Source organism: Bactrocera tryoni, chromosome 4, assembly GCF_016617805.1.
Source record: "Bactrocera tryoni isolate S06 chromosome 4, CSIRO_BtryS06_freeze2, whole genome shotgun sequence".
Lineage (NCBI taxonomy): Eukaryota > Metazoa > Arthropoda > Insecta > Diptera > Tephritidae > Bactrocera > Bactrocera tryoni.
This window is the reverse complement of record NC_052502.1, coordinates 22,701,594-22,723,716: the sequence shown is the minus strand read 5'-3', so window position 1 is coordinate 22,723,716 and position 22,123 is coordinate 22,701,594. Positions and strand designations below refer to the sequence as shown.

The window sequence follows — 22,123 nt, the reverse complement described above, 5'->3', positions numbered from 1 at the left end:
GAGTCTGAAAAGTGGTTGTAAGAAATATTTCTGTTGTTCGTTATAGACGGACCACATATCGGTAACCCCAAAGGCGTAGCGTGTGTCAAGATTACCACGATACATCAAAAACTTAGTGACGTTATCAAAAATCATAAAATTTTCACCATATTTTTCTAAATCTCGTGTATGAACAATCGAAAAGAGATTATATTTACTCACAGCCACTTTAATGCCACGATCTAATAAATCTTCGATGGTTTCGGCTTTGCTCACAATCGGTGGATTTATGCTATAGCTTTGCAAGAAGGTGGCGTAAGCTGTGCCGAAAGTGATACCCACCAAGGAGGCGCTAACATAAATGAACTTATGCAGTTTTGATGTGTGACCCGCCGTCCAGAATGGCATCCCCAGTAGACCGCGTACAACTGTTATATTACACACATAATCGGTGATTGAAGTTGCGAGTTTTGAATAAAAACGAGTCGTGATTGCCGCAATGCATGAGATCAAAGCGACGTTGGCGCAAAAGAATGCGACGAATGACTTTCTTATTATTTTAAAATAGAAAGTGTACTTTGGTAAAGGTTGTTCCACCGGTACCATAAAACAGTAATCGGTAGACTTAAACACAACTGAGAAACTTAGATGACGAAATTTTAAGCTGTAGGGTATTAAATGCCCGATATCCAGCGTGTTATTCTTGAACAAACGCACCACATCCTTAAGCAAGATATATGGCGTGTCCACAGATACCGGATACGAAATAGTGCCATTATGTCGGTTCACATACTCCACCAAAGTTTTACCAACGAAGCCACTAAGTTTGGATGGTCCGCCCTCGCGTGGTGTATATCTATAGAATTGTGGCAAAATAGCGCTTTCCAAAATACGCAATGGGCTTCCATACATATTTTTCACATGGTCGTGAAATAATTGTGTTCCGTTTGACGGAAATGTGCGCTTGACAATTTGCGGTGTGGGAAAGATATGCAGAGCCCAGTAGCTTCGCTCGATTACTGTCATTCGTGGTTGCAGCGCAATTACTCTCGTCGCTCTATACTTGGCGCACATTTGCATTATCTGCCTTACATACGCCTCACTGGCGGAGTCATCGAATAGCAGAAATAGTCGTGTTTGTGTGTTGTAGCAGAGACGTTGCCACAGTGTGACCAACAAATGTTTATCCTGATCCAATCGCTGATTGAGTTTCGCGATGGTTAACAGAGCGTTGTTGAATTTGGTTACATATATCTCGATTGGTGGCGAGGTATCGAAATGCAGTAGCGGTTTATCTTGTTGTTCGGCTAGTGATCGCAATATGTCCGAAAACGCTTGTCCATCAGCTGCACTTGGCGAAGTACTGTTGTCGTAACTGGTATAAATTATAGTGTTCACACGGCGTTCATTTGAAGTGGTGACCACGACTTCTACTACTTTCTTCATAAACTCTTCGTTAAGCGTCGACAAGCCTAATAAACTGAGTATCATAGTTTGATTATTGAGAGAGCGCATGTTTTATATCTTCACTAGCCACTTTGAGTCAACTTTCGCAAAATGATGAAGTTGATCGTTTGTATGCCTTATTTATAAGCGCTTTCTGGCTATACATTAATCTTTTAAGTTAATTTTAATAACACACAAAATGAACTTAAAAGCGCGCTGATTTAATTTATATGATCTATTAACTATAATAGGTTAAGTGTGCTTCATGGTACTTAATTGATAGAGAACCTCGCTATCAAAGCAGATATGTGATTCCTATTCGACTGAAACATGGACAGTGGGTGTCAATGAGAATGTAGTACACATAGAGGTGCCGTCGGTCGGTGAGGCTCGACACTTATCCGAACGCCCTATATTTCAAGCGAACCGCGTCTGTGAACGGATTTAAGTACTTTACAGAACTGAAGTACATTAGCGGAGCTACTTAATTGACTTTTGGCTTTAAAACCAATTATATTAATGGAAATATCTTAATTGAGCTGCGTTGAAATATACTTCATATGGATCAGTACATTTTAATGCATTTTGATCCGAAATGACACAAAACTACATTTTCACGTATTTTTATGCAAATCTTTATTATGGCCTTCAAAATGAGATTTTGAGCCAATACAGGAATGCCAATGCTTAATACAATTTTCCATGCACTCGTTATAATTTCGCCTACTATTTCCTTCACCGAATTTTCCTTTTTTCTATTTCGGCTCAAATATGAAGTGCCATTAACAGGATTGTTGGTTGTTTTCGATGTCATAATCATAAACACAGATCTCATTACTAGTAGGGGTGCATTTGACGATTGTAGGGTAGGGTCTTCAGCTACCTTGTCAAGCATCTCTTTTTGGCGCGATGTAGAAACTAATTAATAATATTATAATATTTTTTATAAATAATAGTTCTTTACCACAACATAAAAATCCTAAAAAACTCCTGGAAAAAGCATGTCAAAAAAAAAAAGGAGTGAGCTGTACCATCAATTGGCTGGATATCTATTCTATCAATCCAAAACAAGCTGTTAAGATACTTCAATTAAATTGTAAAGCCAGATTGGCTTTACGGAGCTCAACTATGGAGTTACTCAAGTCAAAGCTGCATTCCATGCATTCAACGCTGTCAAAAAAAGGTACTTTAATTAATGATCCTTGGTACGTTAGATCTGCTGACCTATACCGTGATCAAGGTGCGAAATCAGTGGTTAATGAAATATTCAAAATTGCAAAGCCTAACGAACTAATGCTTAGACAGCATGCTAATGAAATAGCTTCCAGATACTGGTTGCGGCAGTCCTTGACCGGATAAAAAAATCTGGGTCCGTTCCGGTTACGTAGACCCGACTGTAGTGGGAATGGAAAGCTGCCAGACTCACCGAAATTGCTGGGCATCTCCGACCTAGCAAGAGAACAGTTGCAGCAAATGTATTTCTTTAACATTTAGATTTAGAAATATTTCTCCCATCTACATGCCTTATTTAGGAGTTTTTTTTTACTCAAACAATAGCCGGGCCTTGTTGATAGTGTAAATGATTAAATTGAACTTAGTAATGTACTGATTTGATTTTTATGGCCTATAAACTCTTAATACCTTCAACCGGGTTTATGGGAGAAAGGAGAGTATTCACCATATTCATGCTGAAGTATCGACAAATTAAGGGAATAGAAATTTTTATTCTACAATAGAACTTTTTTCGCATATCATAAGGTATATCGTGGAGTGTATAAACAAATTTTTCGGAATTTTTTGATGACATCTGTTGGAGAAATGGCTGGGTGAATGAGATGCGTTTTTTCACTGACGAACACGATTTCTCATGTTTGGATCAGTTGAACCACATTATTCTTAAGATGTACGAGAATGGTTGTAACCCTACTAGAATCATGAAAAAATGTTGGTAAATAAAAAAGTAATTAACGTTTTTTTTTTTTTAAATTTTTCCTCATGTTTTTTTACATAAATTTTGTCATAACATTGTCAATAAATTATAAAAAATTATGAATCTACTAGGAACGATAGCCGATAGGCGTTTTGTGAACATTTAAAAAAAGAAAAATTAAGCAAATCGGTTGAGTAGTTCGACCGGGATCATGTCCGCTAGTTTAAAAAAGTGTGTGTTTGAGAAAAACGCATCACAAACGCTCTATCCAACCATATTACTTTTAACCCTGAAGTCGTGGGATGGTATACTAAAGCCGGCCCGAACAAGCCTTCAGTAAGGTTTGAAGTAATTTTAATAATAATTAGTCAGTGACAACTCAAAGGTTACTTGAGGTTCTTTGGTTTTCGCAATTTATATTTACTGTATTGTTCCCCCTTTAGAAAAAAACAGGAAAACACTGCTGAAATTTTTCGCACGTGAGATACTTGAAATATTGGTTGGCAGGAAATAACGGATGTTGTTTTTAGACGTGTAACGTGACGAGGCAATACCTTTTTTCGGAATTGGCGTTACTTTGTTGTTTATATTCGACTTGGTTTGCAATTTAAGCCGAACGTCCATCAAGCGTGTCGCACCTTCGGTGAATGGGCCCAAAAATGATATGGCCCCGATTACGGTTTCCTCAAGAAAATTTTGTTCAACGATGATGCTCACTTTTGGCTGAATGGCTTCGTTATTAACCAAATTTATCGCACCTTGATGGACGATAATTCATAAACCATTAATGAGATGTATATTTTATCCTCAAAAGTCATTATTTGGCAGAGGAAAATATTGCTGCATTTTTTCTAGAATGAAGCAACTACCGTTAACAGGAAGCGCTATGCCATAGATGCATGATGAGAATGCTTATATGGATTACGTTTGCTTTCAACCAGACACTCTATTGAAGGTCACTTTTGGTGATGGTATTATCTTTCTCTCGAAAACTCGTAACGCCGAATCATCAGGTGTTGTCATCGTCCCTGCCTCTGCACCATACAGCAGGACCGGCATGATGAGTCACTTGTAGAATTTGGTCTTTGTTCGTCGAGAGTCTTCTCTAAGTTATACTATATTTCTCGAGGCTGATGTTATTGTTGTCAATACTTGTACTGTTTCTAAGATAGACGAAATTATCTCGTGTTATATTACGAGGAGTATAGTGCTTTGTTTCCTCTAACTCTATAACGAACTGAATTAGGTGAATGGTATATGACAATAAAATGGTATCGGGCTTGAAGCGCTCAAGATATAGTAAATATTCTGCGATATAGTACTTTAAAAATCTTCAAGGTTTTATTCAAAGTTATTATCCTGCGACACCGAACTATGAAATAAAAGGAGTTAGTGTTAACAGTGGATGAATAATACCAAATTCATACGCGTTCTGATCGAAATCCTTTGAACTCGAATAGAATGAGTATAAAGAAACTGTATTTCGTAAGAGCAATAAAATCAATATAATGACGTGATGTGTTGAGGAATAACTTTCTAGGACCTAACTAGAATGGTCACGTACTAATACCTGATATTTACAAATAGTATCAATATATAATGTAGAACATTGATTCTATCTCCGAAACACGATAAAAATTACTTATAGCAATATTAACCTCAACTTCCACCTTCGAAGCATCCATTGATCATTTATGAGTTATGTGTTCCACATGTCCACCTAAAGCTTTTGTGAAAAAATCCTTCAGCAACATCAATCAAAAGAGCCAGCAGAACGCTGCTCAGGCAAATGCCTTCATTATATACACATTTTACCTCTATAAAACTCAAAGCAAGTGAGGCGAGAGCATCAAATGAATTCCATTCATGCCAAACAAGGAATGATGGTAGTCGTTGGGTTTTCAAAATGCTTGACAATTCCCAAAGCATAAATAACACTTGAATGATAACATTCAAAATTCCTATTTATCAAACGCTCTCCATTAAGCACGCCCTCTCTGTGTATTTGACGGTCGCTGAGACAAGAGCAATGGATTTTGAAATGTCGAAATGTTGTGAACAGTTAGACGCTGGGGCTCAACTGCCGGCTTTGATGGACACATATCAAGAGTTATCAAAATTGATATGGGTTTCCGTCAGTTGCATACACACACGTACACAGATGCCGCTGTGAGCCTTCCTCTGATGGACGAATTGGCGTTTCACTTGGGAATTTCGGCGATATTCGAGTGCACAAGTGGACCGTTATTAATGGCAGAGTATTGATGTAAAGCAGCACAAAAGGCACTGAAAAAAGTGAGGCTGAAAATGAAGCAAGACAATGAAGTCTGAGGGCGAGCACAAAGAAAAGCGGAAAAGAGTGAAATAATAGGTGTTGTGAGAATGAAGATGGCTGTGCAATATAAACAACTGTTAGCAGGATATGTACTATGCCTTGGCATAAGTGTATGTCTGTGTGGTTTGTCAAGGGAATTCGCCAACTGTGCGCCACATGTGGTCAAAATACGCAGTCAAAGAAACTTAATCGAGTACAAAGTGCTGCCAAAAACACGAAACAAATGGCACATGCCGACACACACACACACACTCACATACACGTGAACCCACACATGCAAATGCTGAAGTCGAGAATATGCGTGGTACAATTTCAAACATTTATCAATTTGACAAAGAGGAACGGGAAAGGAAGAATGATGATATAATTTTTTCCATAAAAAAGACTTCAGTCAAGTGAAAAAGACGATAGGACATGAACAAATTGGAAATCTATAGGAGTGATATTCGTTTTTTTTTATTGAATAATAGCTTAAATTGGCCAAAACGGGTCGGCTGCTCCAACTGGTCATTTGAAAATATGTCAAACGTCAATGAAACTGGAAATGCTGTGTGTCTCTGCCAGAAGTGCGCAGAGCGTCGAAAATGGAAGAACACATCTGCGCAATGTACAGTTGAGAAAGAAAATAGATTGCACGAGGCATAAAGAGGCGAAAAATAGAAATCACAACAGACAGCTGCATTTAGGAAAAGGCTCATTGAGTCCGATAAAAACTGTTTAAATGAAATGAGAGTTCAGCTATAGTATGACTCGAGACTCTGAATTGATATATTTTCGATGCCATATCTGACATGTGAACTTTTCATATTATTTTTGTTATCTTTTTACTTTAGTATATACATTTTTTAATTTTTGTTTGTGGTCACCTCATGTACTTCTACTGCGTTCAATTTGATTGACAGCTCGGATTGCGTGGCAACACCGTGGTTTATGCCACTGATACACATCATTAATCAAGCAAGGCTTTGTGCCAATGAAGATAGCATTACACATACAAACAGTATTTATAGTCTTCCATATATTTTCCTTTCCATACACACATACATATGTATGCCATTGTAATCATGCGTTAATACTCGTCCCGTCCCGGTCGGTGTTTGTGCCAATACGCCTACGGTCATGGCTATGTAATTAAATTAAATTTAATTCACTTTTATTGACCACAAGCGCCACCATATGCCATACCGCTTTGCAGTAAATTTCACACATTGACGTGTGAATCAAATGCGGGCATACCGTTATTTACAATCGCAAACTTAATTTATTGCATTTGCCGCTATGCACGCAAACGTGTGCCCAGTAGGAAAACAGAGATGCTTTGAAAGGGCAGATATTAATAACTAAAAACAATCAATCTGCTTTCAAAATTACGAAAATTTAAACATTTTTTTTTACAAATTTTATCAGTAAGTAGTACTGAAAAAGTTTGTGGCGTTAGTTCCGGGAAAGCACTATATATTAAACGTACCATTTATGAAATGATAAAAGTGTGATAAACATTATTATATGTATATTTCGGTATCAAAACTTGTTGAGCATAATATTTTAAGTAATTCTAAACCCTCTTTAGTTTAATGACATATTTGCTTAGCCTGAAATATTGTTTGCTTATTTTGGAGGTCCAGAAAGACTTTGAAAGATTTCTGATGGACAAATTTTATAAGTTCTGAAAGTTTGAAATCTCCAAATATGTATTTAAGAACATCGAAGAATCAATTATATTTTCGCCAAAAGTTTTTAACAGCCTCATATTCTCTCGTCCGCTGCAGAGTTATACAGTTGGATTCCATACAAATTTGTATTGTATTGTATATACATATATGTATATTTTCTTGTAAGCCAGTCTCTTTTCTTTGAGTGAGGCCAAATTGTTTGTTCGATTCATCAATTACAAAACTTTATTTAGTCTTTATAATTTTGAAACTTCAGTAGAAAAATACTCTTTCATTGACCCTTCAGATCTTTCCTCTGTATAGTATGCTGAAGGAGGCTATGGTTTACCACGAAGCAGTTAGAGTTCCAACTTTGGGTTTCTTGTAGTTAGTAGAATTTCATATTAGCGAAAAGAAATGACCGTTTAGTAAGAATTAAATGAGGTTTCCTCAAAGCATAACCGCTTTTAAAAATCCCATAACTTGTCGTTTAAACTCGTTTTGGTCTCAATTCATTGTCTGCTCTGTAATGAGCAATATTGTGGTAGTTAATCCACAAAAGGATCCTTAGAAGTTTCTAAAAGGTTGAGCGATTTCAGCGGGTTACATGTGTTAACAGGTTTAAAAAAAGTCTTTTTATCTTATTAAATTTTACAACACCTCCAGAATAGTGCCTTCAGTTTTCAAGTTGATCCGTGTAATAGTTTCGGAGATACCAATAAAGGCTAATAGCACCGCCTTTAAACGCCTTTCTCTCGAAACTGTGTTTTCGAAGTCGGGTTGCAAGATTCATCGAGAATTGCTCTACCGATCTTCATGAAATTTTACACAGGTCTCAGAGACTTGGACTTGAATTTCTGACTTGGACGAAGGTTTTTTTCGATTTACACTGAAATTTTAATTTTTTAATTAAAATTTTCTAATAAAGGGCTGTTTTTACCTGAGGAAACCCATGTAACCCCTTAATGAAAAGTTGCTCATATCGGAAATTTTTTATTCGCTAAGCAATGCCCGTCCAACAAAATATCTGAGCTATGTATATATGTACTTAATTTCTGCTTCTACCAGGTTTCCTATAATTGCTCGTTCCAAGTAAAGGTTCATTACTCTACCTTCAATATATAAATATTTTTGATATATGTATGTATATACTTGTAAGCAAAACCAGATATACATATATACATGCATGTATACATATAGTATGTATACGGATGTACTCGTATAAATATATACGCTAATAAATAAATCATCATGTTAAATCAATCGCATCCGCTTGTAAGGTCGTTTAAGATTTATTAATGATCGGCATTGTTATTTCATTACTCAACAGCACAAACTGACAGCTGAAAATCAATATTTTTATTTATTTGTATTCCTATACGGGAATTTGTGTTTTATGCCGTTATTAATATATATTTACACGGATACTTAAACACTTCTACAGCACGCTATAAACAAATAAACAGCAGGCATACACTTTACGAATGCGAAAACATGCTTAAAGGCAACAAAAGTATTGCTGCATAAATATTTGTTAATTGTTAGTCGTTTCCAGATACTTACACCTACATTTATGCTATTTCCGGCAAATTGGTGGATTTGGCAAATAAAAAGGAAGAAGCCTGCATAAATATTTAAGAAATATAAATAATAATATAATAGTGAACTACTGCAGCGTATAATTCAGATAGAGCTACAATTCCATATATATGTGCATAATAATTAATTTAATTAAACTTATAAGTGAAAAAATTTCATATGCTCTACATATAGATTAGACGAGCCCAAAAAGACATATACAGTGGTATAAGCCCAAAAAGAAATAATGATTGATATACGGGTTAAAATGAACCTATACGAGGTGTGTTCAGTAAACAACGCAAAATTTAAATATTATTATGTAGATATACATACATATCAAGTATAATAATATATAATTTTCAGTTGCTCTCATTGTTTCCTCTATATGATATTATATGAATTTTTTATTCTCGTATGCAGAAAAACAAAAACTATCCCATGATCTAGATTTTTAGCTTAGATTTAAGAGGTAACGATGAGCATTCAAAGTTTTTCATATAAATAACACGTAAAAAAGATGCTTTCTTTGAAAATGCTATGCTATGTTTTTTTAAACCTTTCAGGGAAAACATTTATTCTTATATATAAAATCCGTGAAAAAAGGTTAATGGTCAGAGCATATCTGTTATACAATGTGACAAAAAAGTGTCGAAACACTTTTTATAAGCACTTGTTGGGATGGCTTTCAGTGAATTTTGTTTTATCTCTTCGATCGCTTGAAAACGGGTTCTTCGGAGCGGCAATTTCAGTTTCGGGAACAAGAAGAAATCACACGGATACGGTTTTTGATCTGTGGTACTCATTGCTCTTTTGGCTTTAAATTTGGTCACAATAGTGACTCAATGCGATGGTGCATTATCATCGTTTAAAGTTCATGAATTCTTCTTCCACAATTCCGGCCGCTTTCGACGGATGTTCTCACACAAACGCCTCAATACGGCCAAATATAACTCTTTTTTGACCGCTGTCCCTCCCGAAATTCATGATACATTAAACCACGAATATCGAAAAAACAATGTGCATCCCCTTAATTTTTGAGCTGATTTGCTTGCGGTATTTTTTTTGGTTTTTTTGGTACCTCTTTGCATGTCAAACTCATAAATCCATGTCTCACCGGCAGTTATAATGCTCTCCATGAATGTAGGATCGGAACTCGCACTATAAAGTGTTCAGAAAGACTTGGTTACGGTACTATTTTTGAAGAAAATTCAGCTTTACTGGAGCGCCTCGAGAAAGAACACAAAATATCCACCAAAAACTTTCGAACAGACTCGTGAGGGATGTCGGGCCCTCTTGCCATCTCTCCAATACTTGTCGGACTGTTTTCAAGCATTGTATCCTTGACTTTTTTAATATTTTCAGTTGAAAAGGTTGAAGGTCGTCCAGAGAGAGTTCTAAACCTCTTGAACGTGTTCTTAAATTAGCTTGCGCAGTTTTTCACATTTGGTAGATTAAAAGACTTAAGTGGCGCGCATAGTAGTAAGCCCAAATTCGAAAAAAAAATTATAATTTTTCTAAAAAATTCAAACAAATACCCTATCAAACGATTCAAAGTTGTTTTTTTGTTTTTTGTTATTTCATCTACCAATTATTTCGAAATACCTCTGACAACAAATATAAAGTTTACTAACTACTAAAAATTCCAAAATTTTGAGGTAGGAGTTTTGGTTTGAAAAGTAGGATTTTGTTCAATTTTAAGTCGAAATCAGATAAACAAATTTCTATTTTTAATTAAAAAAAGAAAAAAAGAAATAGAAAAGATACATCAACTTGCGTGAAAGACAAAAAATTGTACAAGATAAAAAGGAAAAAAAAAATCAGAAATTTAGTTTTCACATACACTTGAGATTGTGTCCATAAGGTGTTGAAACAAAAGTTTTTAGTTATAATAGATAGTTGTTTATCCTTTAAATGATATAGTAAAAAGTGGCTAGATTGTATTAGGAAATCGGTCTTTCTATAGGCATTTATTTAATGGTTTCTATGTGGCAAGAATAAGTTATGTTTTAAGTGGGTAAACTAGCTACTATTGATCGTGAGAAAGTTATACAATCTATGTAAGTCGTCCTTATAGGGGTCTTAACTCCGAAATTCAATTGAAAAGCCAAACAAAATGAAACAAATGATCTAATAAAGCAAAAATATTGGTGCTTCTGTTAATACTGCTATTTCTTATATCCTAAATAAAGGGTAGTAAGCATCCCATGTAGTTTGTAATCTCCAGACGGAAACGTCAGAGATTGTATATAGTGTAGTATATATATAAGTAATCAGCCGCACAAGTTGAGCCCATTTAGCCATCTCCCTCTGTTTATAGGCGAACTAGTGGCTCAGTTTGTGGTTTGTGAGATACGGCTCCCAATATTTTTTCTTTTCAAGAAGCTGCTTAGCGATCAAAATCGAGATAGAGATCTTCAAAAAATATATTTTTTCTAATTAAGTGAACTGAAATCGATTTGAGGGTTGTTTGTAACAAACATCGTAGAAAACGTTTTTCTTTGGATACAAAATATTCGGAGCTACGCGTATAGTTGCTATGATATATAGTTGCTATGGAAATATACATTTGATGCCTATCAAATGTTTACCAATCTATGGTTGCGTTGGTGCAGCTGAAGTTAACATTATTTATTATTTTTCTTAATCTAACTCCACCCATTTTAAAACAAAAATGGTCTTGTCAAAAAAAGCTATATATACATATATATAAGCTATGTTAAAGTATCCTAGGTATCAGTTTTTACCAATTTATTTAATTTATCAAAGGTTTATTTAAAATTTACCCACATCTGAGAATAATTTTTAAAATAAATATTATTGGCTTAGTAATGGTTACTGGGTCCAAATGTTTTCAATACTAATGGAATCAATGTAAGACAAGGAAATTTTCGCTTATTCACTTTTCATTATTGTACAAGCGACCAAGTTGATTATATAGGCAACGGATATTCGATATCGTTAAATTCGCGTTACCAGTTTTTGTTAGAAGGAACAATAATTTACAAAAATAAATAAAAAAATTTCTATTTTTAGTGCCACAAATGTATATATTTTATTGCTTTCGATCGATTTTCCTCATTGCTATTATTAGATTGCTCCGCTGGCTGCATTCGTTTTGCTTGAATAGGTATTTGGTAGGAGTGAATAGATAATTTTAGTGCATACATGTGGCATTTACATAATAAATAAATATTTTCTGCCCCATCCACCATACCCACGCCTGCTCGGTTGTCTTATATGTACGGGAGTGATATGTGTTCACATGTGTGGGTGCTTGAGATGAGCAATAATGCAACAAAAGCGTCTATAGGAGTATTAATAACAATACAAATACATTAACAAATATGAGAAACAATAAGGCTGACAAAAAAGCAGCGAAAAGAGCAAAGCACACACATGAAAAGACACGCTGTTATATACATATGTACGTATATTTACACATATACTAAGGTGTCCGTTTTTGCCAAATTGATTTTTGTTTTGCACATGGCCTGTGAGCTTTGAGTTTTTGTCTTAAAATAAGTATACAGCGTTAGAAAGATATTTATTTTACATTTAAGTTTTGATTGATATGGAGTTTTTTTGATTTTTGAACTTTGAAAATGTGATCCACTAATACAGAATTTTTAACTCTACAAATAAGGTCTGAAAAATATTTTTCGTAAAAATAATCCTTTCAAAGTTATACGCAGTTAAAGTTATACCTCAAATGATCTGGTGGTACAAGTGTTTGTACATTCTGTGTTGCTCATACGACATGGTGTACTTCGAGTATATGAATGCACTATATTTGATGTATATATTTTACTGTGAATAACAAAAGAAATATTTAAAGGAATGCTCTTATGAAAAAACAATAGAGACCTGTTTTGTACAACGGACAATTTTTTATTCGAAAATCTTTTCCTTAAAGTCAAATGTTGATTTGCTCTTGGCAAAAAAAAAAAATATTACAAAAGATCCTCAAATTCCATATAAAATAAGTGGAAAAAGTTATTTGATTGAGACACCTTTCGAATTAAAAATGAAAGGCATGTTTAGGTTGGAACCATCTTCTTAAGGTGAAAATTGAAACTTCATGTGGCGTTTGCAAGAATAACCCCATGTGGGAAATAATGAACACCCTAATACATACATATCCATGAGATGAAGTAAAGAGAAATGCCAGCGCGTTAGTAACTGGCGCGATAAGTAAGCTTGGAGTTCGGTTACTAAGTGATGGCGTCGATAGAATGTCACACTAACTGGCTGCCATGGCGCGCCTTCAAGGCGAAAAAGCAAAAACAAAAGCAACGCGATAATAAAATAAAATAGCGCATATTTTTATACGCTGTCAATGGAAGTGAAGAGCTGGGAGACACACACAAAATGGCTCCCACTCGCCCCTATCTACAGTTGAAGGTGATACTTATGCAGCCACCCACACGCTCCCATACATATTAAGTATATACGTATAGTATATATTGAAGCTGCTATTCCACCGACTTAAGCACGTTGTTAAGGCATTGACGTTGCGAATCGGCAAGCCCTGAGCACTTCACTGCTTGAGATATTCTATCTTATCTTACTTCTTCTTGCCTATTTTAACTCATTGCTTGCCTGCCTGCTGACTTCTCCTGCTTATTGTTGGTGACATTAAGAATGCAGGCAACAACAACAACAACGAGTACAAGAAAATCAGGCGCATAGTTACAGCACGCTTTTGTGGAAAGGAAAACAATGCAAACGACATTAAGGAAATGGAAAGTAGCGACCAAAGCATGTTGTTATTGTAATGAGCAAGGAGTTGTGGTATAGTGGGGGAGAAAAATGTAAGAAATTGTTGGCAGCAGCAGCTGCTGAGTGAATACTTGGAATTGTTGTCGAGGAAATTGTCAGTAGCTGTTTGCATAAAGGCTGCACTATAAAGCTTATAAATCTATGCTGCGGAGCCAAGCTGATAAAATGCATAATAGCTGGAAACGATAAAGAAGCCAATTGCGATGAAGAGTGATTGTGCTTGACATGCAAGTGGATGGAGAAGCAGTGTAAGTGCGCACATAAATAGTTTATATGTAAGCGAAGTGTTTAAGGCTTGAAGCTTCGCATGCTTCTTTAAATTTTAGCTATGAACAGTTTGGCGCATAAAATATCAATATTTTTTTTACTTTGGTCTATTCTGTTAGTTGGTAGCTTATCTTTGGCTGCTTATCTCACTAAAACGCCCAAAATAAATTCCATTATTACTCAGAGGCAAATGAAAACTTATAGGAAGCTTTATTTACTCAAAAATTGCAATAAAATTTTTGTAACAATAATTTAAAGCAGAGGTTCTTATAATTTATACACACAAGCATCTGGATATTCTTAATTTAATTAATAAACATTGTTTAATTGGATATTAATTAGTAGTTTTCTTCGATGTCAACCCCATTCTTCGTATATGTAGGGAGTTGGGTAAGTCAATCTCTCCTGCATGCTGCTGGTTCGCTTACAGAGAGGGAAGATCAACCAATACTGCTATGTACCAGCTAACCTCGTAGATGCAGAGTTCGCTGCAAAGAGAGGAAGTAATGTTATGCGCCTCAGAGACAAAGAGGATGCCTTTGCCAACACGGCTCACAGGAGCGTAGGAAGAGTACTGGAAACAAGAAAAAACGTTAACTTCGGTTGCACTGAAGCTAAATACCCTGCACAGGTGCATTTCTGTTAGTAACTATGTGTTCAGTTTGTATGGTAGCTATATGCTATAGTAATCCGTTCTGAACAAGTTTTTTAGAGATTACATTGTTGCCTTAGAAAATAATATATACCAAATTTCGTGAATATATCTTGTCAAATTTGAAAGTTGTGCATACAAGAAATTGATTCCGATCGTTCAGTTTGTATGGCAGCTATATGCTATAGTCAACCGATCTGAACAATTTCTTCGGAAATTACATTGTCGCCTTAGAAAATAATATGTACCAAATTTCGTGAATATATCTTGTCAAATGTGAAAGTTTTCCATACAAGCATTTGATTCCGATTGTTCAGTTTGTATGGCAGCTATATGTTATAGTGGTCCGATATCGGCCGTTCCGACAAATGAGCAGCTTCTTGAAGAGAAAATGACGTTTGCAAAATTTCAAAACGATATCTTAAAAACTGAGGGACTAGTTCGTATATATACAGACAGACAGACAGACGGACATCGCTAAATCGACACAGCTCGACATACTGATCATTTATATATATACTTTATAGGGTCTCCGACGATTCCTTCTGGGTGTTACAAACTTCGTGACAAACTTAATATACCCTGTGCGCAGAATAGCTGAAACTACAGTAGCGGATACCAGAAATCGTCTCGGCATTACAAGGGGAGTGGAGTGTGGAGTGCAATAACACCTGTTATGGAGTCTTGTCGTAGACGAACTGCTTGTATTGATAACTAACATTGGAACCCGCTGTCAAGGACATGCGGACGACATTGTTATCTTAGCTAGAAAAAAATGTGAAGACACTCTTTGCGATATCGTATTAGGGAGGCCTAGCTAAACAATGGTGCAGATTGGACTGTACATCAACCCCTCGGATGACCATAATCCCGTTTTCGAGACGCAGATCCCTGCCTGGTCTCAACCTAACCCTTGGGGCAGAGAGATAGAGATAATTAATATAGCCAAATACCTTGGACTCACGCTGGATTCCTCTCTACCTACTAAAGCACTTATAGTGTGCAATCGGCTTGCTGATAGATCCAGGAGCTGCAAGGCAAAGATAGTCAGATGGTTGTAGACCAAAATCTTGCTACCGATTATCACATATGGAGTGGTGGCTTGGGCCCCGAAAGCATCGCAGACTTCGGTAAGACTTTAACTATCGAAGCTGCAATGACTGGACTGCATCTGTGTGTCGGGTGCCATGCGCATTTGTCCGACGGTAATTGAAGTCATGCTGGATCTCACACAGCTTCCCCTGGTAATCGGTCAGGTTGCGGAACACACTCTGCTCCAAATAACAGCAGAAAGGTTTGGCAGAGGTAAGGTAATCTCTTACCAGTGCATGAAGGACTTAAGTGGCGAAATACGACTGATTCTTCTCCCAAGGGACACCATCACTAAAAGTGTACATTTCACTGGGAAGTTCAAGGTTGCCCTTAGCAGCAATGCTGTATGGAAACTTTCCGCTATCGAGTTATTGTTTAAGGATATTGCAATCAATTGACGAATCGGAGGGGATTGAAGCAGGAGACTCGCAGGACCACGCACCAAACTCTAAATATATATCACATAATCAAGAAAATACATGATGCACATATAATTATTTGTATGTCTGTACGCGCAGGGTAAAGGCCTTTGGATTCATGTTTCAAAAATAGAGATCACATCGTCTCAATAGCACCTTGAAGTGGAATTTAACAATATGCTGGGGCTAAGTAAGTCGTGGTGACTTAGGAGAGGGCACAATAGATGTTCGGTCGCGGTTCAATCCTCACTTATTTAGCTAAGTCAATATTGTTTGGGAAACAACGAAGAAATGTAGAAAACGAAAGAAAATTGTAACCGGCCCATGGTCGGTATACATCCATGGCCTTTATTTTTAGTATTAATTCTGCTTTTAGTGAAGAAAATTTCTCCGAAAGTACTGGAACTAACGACATGAAAATTTAACAGGGCATTTCTGGAAACATTTTTACAGTAATAAGCAAAATGTAGCATAAAATAATTTTAAAGCATTCTAAAGTGTAAATGGTTTCTCAAACCTGACTCTATTTTTGTCAAAAATCAGAATTTTAAATAATACTTCGAACATTATCTCTATTCATTTAATGTCATAATAAATTTTGTTGAGCTTTGAATTTGAAATTTTTTAAGCAGAAAAGTCTACCTCAACGTCTAACATTTTCTTTCGAAAGCCCTCAAGAAAATGGGCTACGGAGATCAAGTGATTTCAAAATTTTTCAAAATGATTCGTTATTTTTATTAATTTAACAAAAAAATCCTCTTTAAAAAATTACTGAAAAAACGTGTCTTTCTACATGCAAGTAGGTATAACCACTTAGTTAAATATATTCTTAATTTTTAGTATTATGTTTAAGTTTTCTTCTTGAGATTATAATTGGCTTAAAAAGGATTCAATCACATTTTTTACAAACACTTAATATGGTTATTTGTATTTTAGTTTCTGAAATGCGCTATTTTTCTCTATTAACACAAGTGGCATGATAGCAGCTTAAGCTCCGTTCAGACCGATAAAGCTCTGTATATGCGAACTTATGTTTGTGAGTATGATAAACACAAACTGTATATATCTATATTCCTGTGGACCCTTATTAAGCCACTGCTCATATGTGCGAACAGGCCATGCTGTGCAAATATTTTCGCTCATTAGCTCAGTGCAGACCTTAAGGCGGGTCAAATAACACCTACCAGCACTCATACATACAGACATACAAGCATACTAGTAGAGAAAAATACAAATATCAAATATTTGTTTAGGTTCAACGAAATGAATTTAACAACGAACCCAAATTGGCGTTTGCCAAGCCTTACCGTCACATAAAACTACGGGAAGAAGATATATTATATGCAAAAAATCTACTGCAGTCATTTATATACATATATGTATATGTACATATGTGTGTCTGCGCCATAAATTTTTTCTGCTAACGCATTGGTCCATTTTGTGCTATTGCCTTTATATTTTGCTCAGCCTAATTGAGCGATCCACCCTGCAGATATTGTATTATTCATTGTTGCTTTAACGCCGAAAAAATTTTTCTTTCATTACCTCGTGTTTGTTAAGCACCCTTTTGCCATAAACGATATTTGCAAAGGATCTAATACACACTTGCACATATATATGGCCACCTTTAGTAAATTATATACTTACGTTACATACATATTTTTTGGCAGCTTTTATTGTTATTACGTAAACAGTCGAGGAAGCAAGAAGCGATGCTTCATTGGCGCCGGTGTTTAGTTTATAAATTCCTTTGGAGCCAAATTGGACGCTGTCTTTCTTGCTCATAAATATTCTCTTTGCTCAAGGTCTCATGTCCACAACAACGTCACTGCAGTCCTTTTATAATGAACCTAATTGCAGGTCTTGTCATTTACAAATATTTTTCGAGGAAGGGCAAACTGTTATAATCGATTGACAAGTAGTGTTGGCAAGGTATACTATACATACCTATATTCATATATTCTCTCTTTTTGGGTTTTTTTCTTGCACTTCTCTTACACAATTTCACCACACATCTATTTTAGGCGCACCACCATTAATGTAGGTACTCCTGCCTTTGCTTTTAATGTCCTTGTTTTGCTATCAGGCCGGATATTTATTTTGGCGTTCCCTTGTTTGCTTTAGCTTCCATTTTAATCCACTTCGAGCCCATCATTGTTATTCTTTGCGGCTGTGCAAATTTGCACAAGTAATATTATTGCTTTTTATCCATATTTTTCATATTTTCTTTATTGATTTTCATGTTTTTTGCGTTTTTGTATTCAATTTATGGTTTTTGGCGTTTCGCTCATGCTTTTTATGCCCATATCTGTCTACTTTTTAGGTTTCATAATTTTTGGAAAAAATCGCTGGGGTTTCGCATATTTTATTCAATTTAATGCATTGTTTACTTATCTCCATGTTGGATTCTTTGTAGCAATATTTGAAATATGTCTATGTAGAAGGCATATTTTGCTTCGTTTAAATTCCAGTTTTCGAAGAAATTTTAAGGGATCTTTAAAGCAGCTCTTTTTGTGTGTATGTAAGTACGTATATGGTTGATTAAAATTTCGGTCATTAATTGTTATCCTTGGTTTTCACAAAAAATATCTTTTTGTGACCACACTTGACTCATGATGCTCACTTCTGAGAAGGTATTTGACTTTTAGTAGCAGCTAAAAATCTTATAGAGCCAAAGCGAGCGAAAAAGCTCTGTCAAACCACGTTCATTTCATTCATTCAAGAGTACTACTTGAGGTCTAGATTAGACGTTCTTTAAAAACATGGTAAACTATTTTATAAAAAAACAACTTTTTGAATAGAAGTACTCAACGAGTACAAATTCTCGTTAGTGAAAGTGAACTTAATGAGTTCTCATAAAATTTAAGATAGCGAGTATGTTTATTTACCGCACTATTGATCGTTTTCCCAAACGGTTACAGTTGATGGCAGAATGAGAAGTGGTAGTGCTCTAGTGGTTTGAACTAATTTAGTCATAAAAACTGTTCCAATATTTTTTCAATAATAATATTAAGTAATAATAATATCTAGTTTCTTAACTAAAAATTTTATACATTTTTAAATCATATATTATCCGTGAAAATTTTCAAAAATATTTCGATATATTACACCAAACCATTATCGATAATTCAATATGGAAAACATTTTTCATTGTAAGCTTTTTTTCAATATGAACTTTCATTACCGGTATAAGTAGGAATAGCTCCTCTTTTGATATTCTATATATACATACTTCTAATACAAATGAACCTTAATAATATTCTTTAAAAGCTTAGTCTCATATATAATTAATTGAAAAATAATAGGTAACAGATCTTCGGAGCCATTACCGATTAATCGAAGCAATTTGGTCATAAAAACTGTTCGCAAGCGCATTCGCAGTTATCCGCCTAGAATACAGAAAATTAAGTGAAGAGAAATAATTATATCGCCCAGATCAATGCTACAACTTATTCGAGATGATCTCTAAATGAAGACCTATTATGGCCTCACATGCATATGACTGCTTCAGTGGCATGTGATTAACGGTCAGGAATGTATCCTCTTTGCAATTGAATATTTCACTTTTGAAAAAGTTTGAAATAATAAAACGAAAAAACTACACCAAAAGCTTACAAAGAAAGCCCAACTTGATCACCATCCAGCTGCTGTAATGGTTTGGTGGCAAGTCTCCTGTAAAGTAATAACACATTTTCACTTCTGTGAAAGAGGGGTTAAGAATGAAGCAAAAGTGTGTCAGTGAGATACTTTAAAAGGCGTGCTAAAACAGTTAATTGTTACTCCGTTTCGATTGAGAGCATTGGATCTTCCAGCAGGATACTGCTACAGCATACAAGAGAAAAACCACACAACAGTGGTTTCAAAGTAATATTCCTGGTTTCATAGCTGCAGTTGATTGGCCGTCTGGATTTTTATATTTGAATGCACTGGACTGAAGTTTGTGGTCATAGTGGGAAACGTGATCTGTCGAATAACCTGCAGAAACTTGAGCGGCTTCAAAAGCTCTTTCGTTCGATCAGCGTAGTCAATACCAATAGAAACTGTGCGTGATGCTGTTGGTCAAAGTTCAAATCATTTGAGGGCTTGTGGGAAGGCAAAATGTGACCACTTCGATTAAAATTTTGCACAGCGCTCATTTAAGGAGATAAATGGGTTTCATAGATTTAAAAACTGAATTTCTTTAACGTGTTATCGATTTCTAAACATCATTTTTGTTTAAATGCTCAAACTGATACTAGTAATAGTTTTGGAGATATAATATAGTTATAACCTTGTTAAGTTGTGAACTCGAGTTCAGCTCCATAGCCACTTAACGCAATAAATTGCTTCCAAAGTCGGTTGTCAAGATTTCTCGCGAAATACTCAACAAGATCGAGTATTTCTTTATTTAATAATGAAATTTTACACAAGTCTTCGAGATATAATTTACAAGGTCTCGTACGAAGTGTTTGTATTGTTTAAATCCAACTATTAAAAAGAAATCTTGAGAAATTTTCATAAACATTTGCATTTTTCTGTAAAAATGTCTGCCAAAAATACAATTTTCACTTTTTTTTTGTTTTTGTTCGTCCAACACGGGACGGGACGGGATCTTAATTAAAAGACGTATTTTTTCATTCTACAACGGATTATCCTGTTAGAAGTTCTGCTTCTTTTCTGAAAGCCTGCCGATATGAGGTCGTAATGGTCGAGTTCGTTTGAAGATAGCATACAATTTTTGGAATAATAAAAGTTTTTTGTAAAATATTTGATTTTTTTGTATAAAAAAGTTATTAAAAATAGGTCGGTAGAATAAATATGCAAAATGTATTAGCCAAATGTATGAATTGAACAGTTTGTCATTCAATATTCATATGCGAACTTAAAAATGGCATGGTGGATGTTATATAACTATTCAGTATATTTTCATATAATAGTGTTTTCAGATCTTGCTTGTTGATGTTGTCAAAGTACAGTAATCACGAATATTAAAAATTCAATAAATTTAACATATTTTTTCCATTTTTTTTCATTTTTTCTTTCAGCTTAAATTTAACGAAACAAAAAAGTGTGTTGTGAATGGACTTAACCTCACCTAATAACAAAACTAAGTTCAAATATATATATACTTATATATGTGAATATGAGTTTATAATGCACCGCTAAGCAAACTCAATGAAGCTAAGAAAGCAAACAATTTGATTTATGACTGCACATATTACTCATACGCACCGCCTCCTCACACAGCAGCCGCATTTAAAGAAGCGAAAATATATGAAATCTGTTTTCGACGACTGTCACACATAAACTACACACAACGCAGATTCAATAAGCAGAGAAGAAGTCAACAGTGAAAAACCACAATGTCTGAAAACCGCAAGAACCACAACAATTGCAACAACAACTGCAACGGCCACCAGCAATTGAATGCCAAATAGTAACCAACGGTTATTTTCAACTGCTTTTGCAAAATTTATTATGTTTACACAAGGGTAAGTCGATAAATGTGTACATATTTGTGAAGCTCATAAATTTATTGTCTGTATGTTTGCATGTACGTGTGTGTGTGTATGGATTTGTAAGAATATTTGCGCTTAATGCGAAAGAGCAAATTGATTGCCCTGTTAGTTGTTGTGTTGTTGTTATTGTACCGTGTCATATTGACTTAAATTTATTTGTCGGGCGTAATTGTGGCTGACGGCTGGCGTAATGATCCGCAAAAAATGTGTCAAAAAGTCAAATTGTCGTGAAAAGCTTTCGTTCGGAGAAATGCTTTTTGGACTGAGTGGGGTTAAGGTGGTGAAAGTAAATGTTTGTGTAGCGAAGAATTTAAAATAATGAATTTTGAAATGATTTAAATTGCAGATGAAGAATTGTAATATTAATATTTATTGATGCTTTTAAATTAAATTAATGCTTTGAGTAAGCATACAGCATAGGAAGATTGGAGCTACGTAAACTTCTCCAATGTTTATGCAAAATTTTACTCAATAATTTTAGTGAACACTTATA

General features: G+C 35.2%; 1 protein-coding gene and 1 long non-coding RNA gene across 6 annotated transcripts in view; one reads left to right on the top strand and one right to left on the bottom strand.

The window, feature by feature from the left end:
- Window positions 1-22,123, top strand: part of LOC120775084 — a 186,141-nt gene that overhangs the window by 108,363 nt on the left and 55,655 nt on the right. The window contains exon 4 of the long non-coding RNA XR_005705290.1: window positions 21,157-21,603. This is a non-coding gene — a long non-coding RNA (uncharacterized LOC120775084). The remainder of the gene's footprint in view (window positions 1-21,156; window positions 21,604-22,123) is intronic.
- Window positions 1-22,123, bottom strand: part of LOC120775080 (mucin-5AC) — a 134,907-nt gene that overhangs the window by 90,701 nt on the left and 22,083 nt on the right. The gene's annotated exons all lie outside the window — the stretch shown is intronic.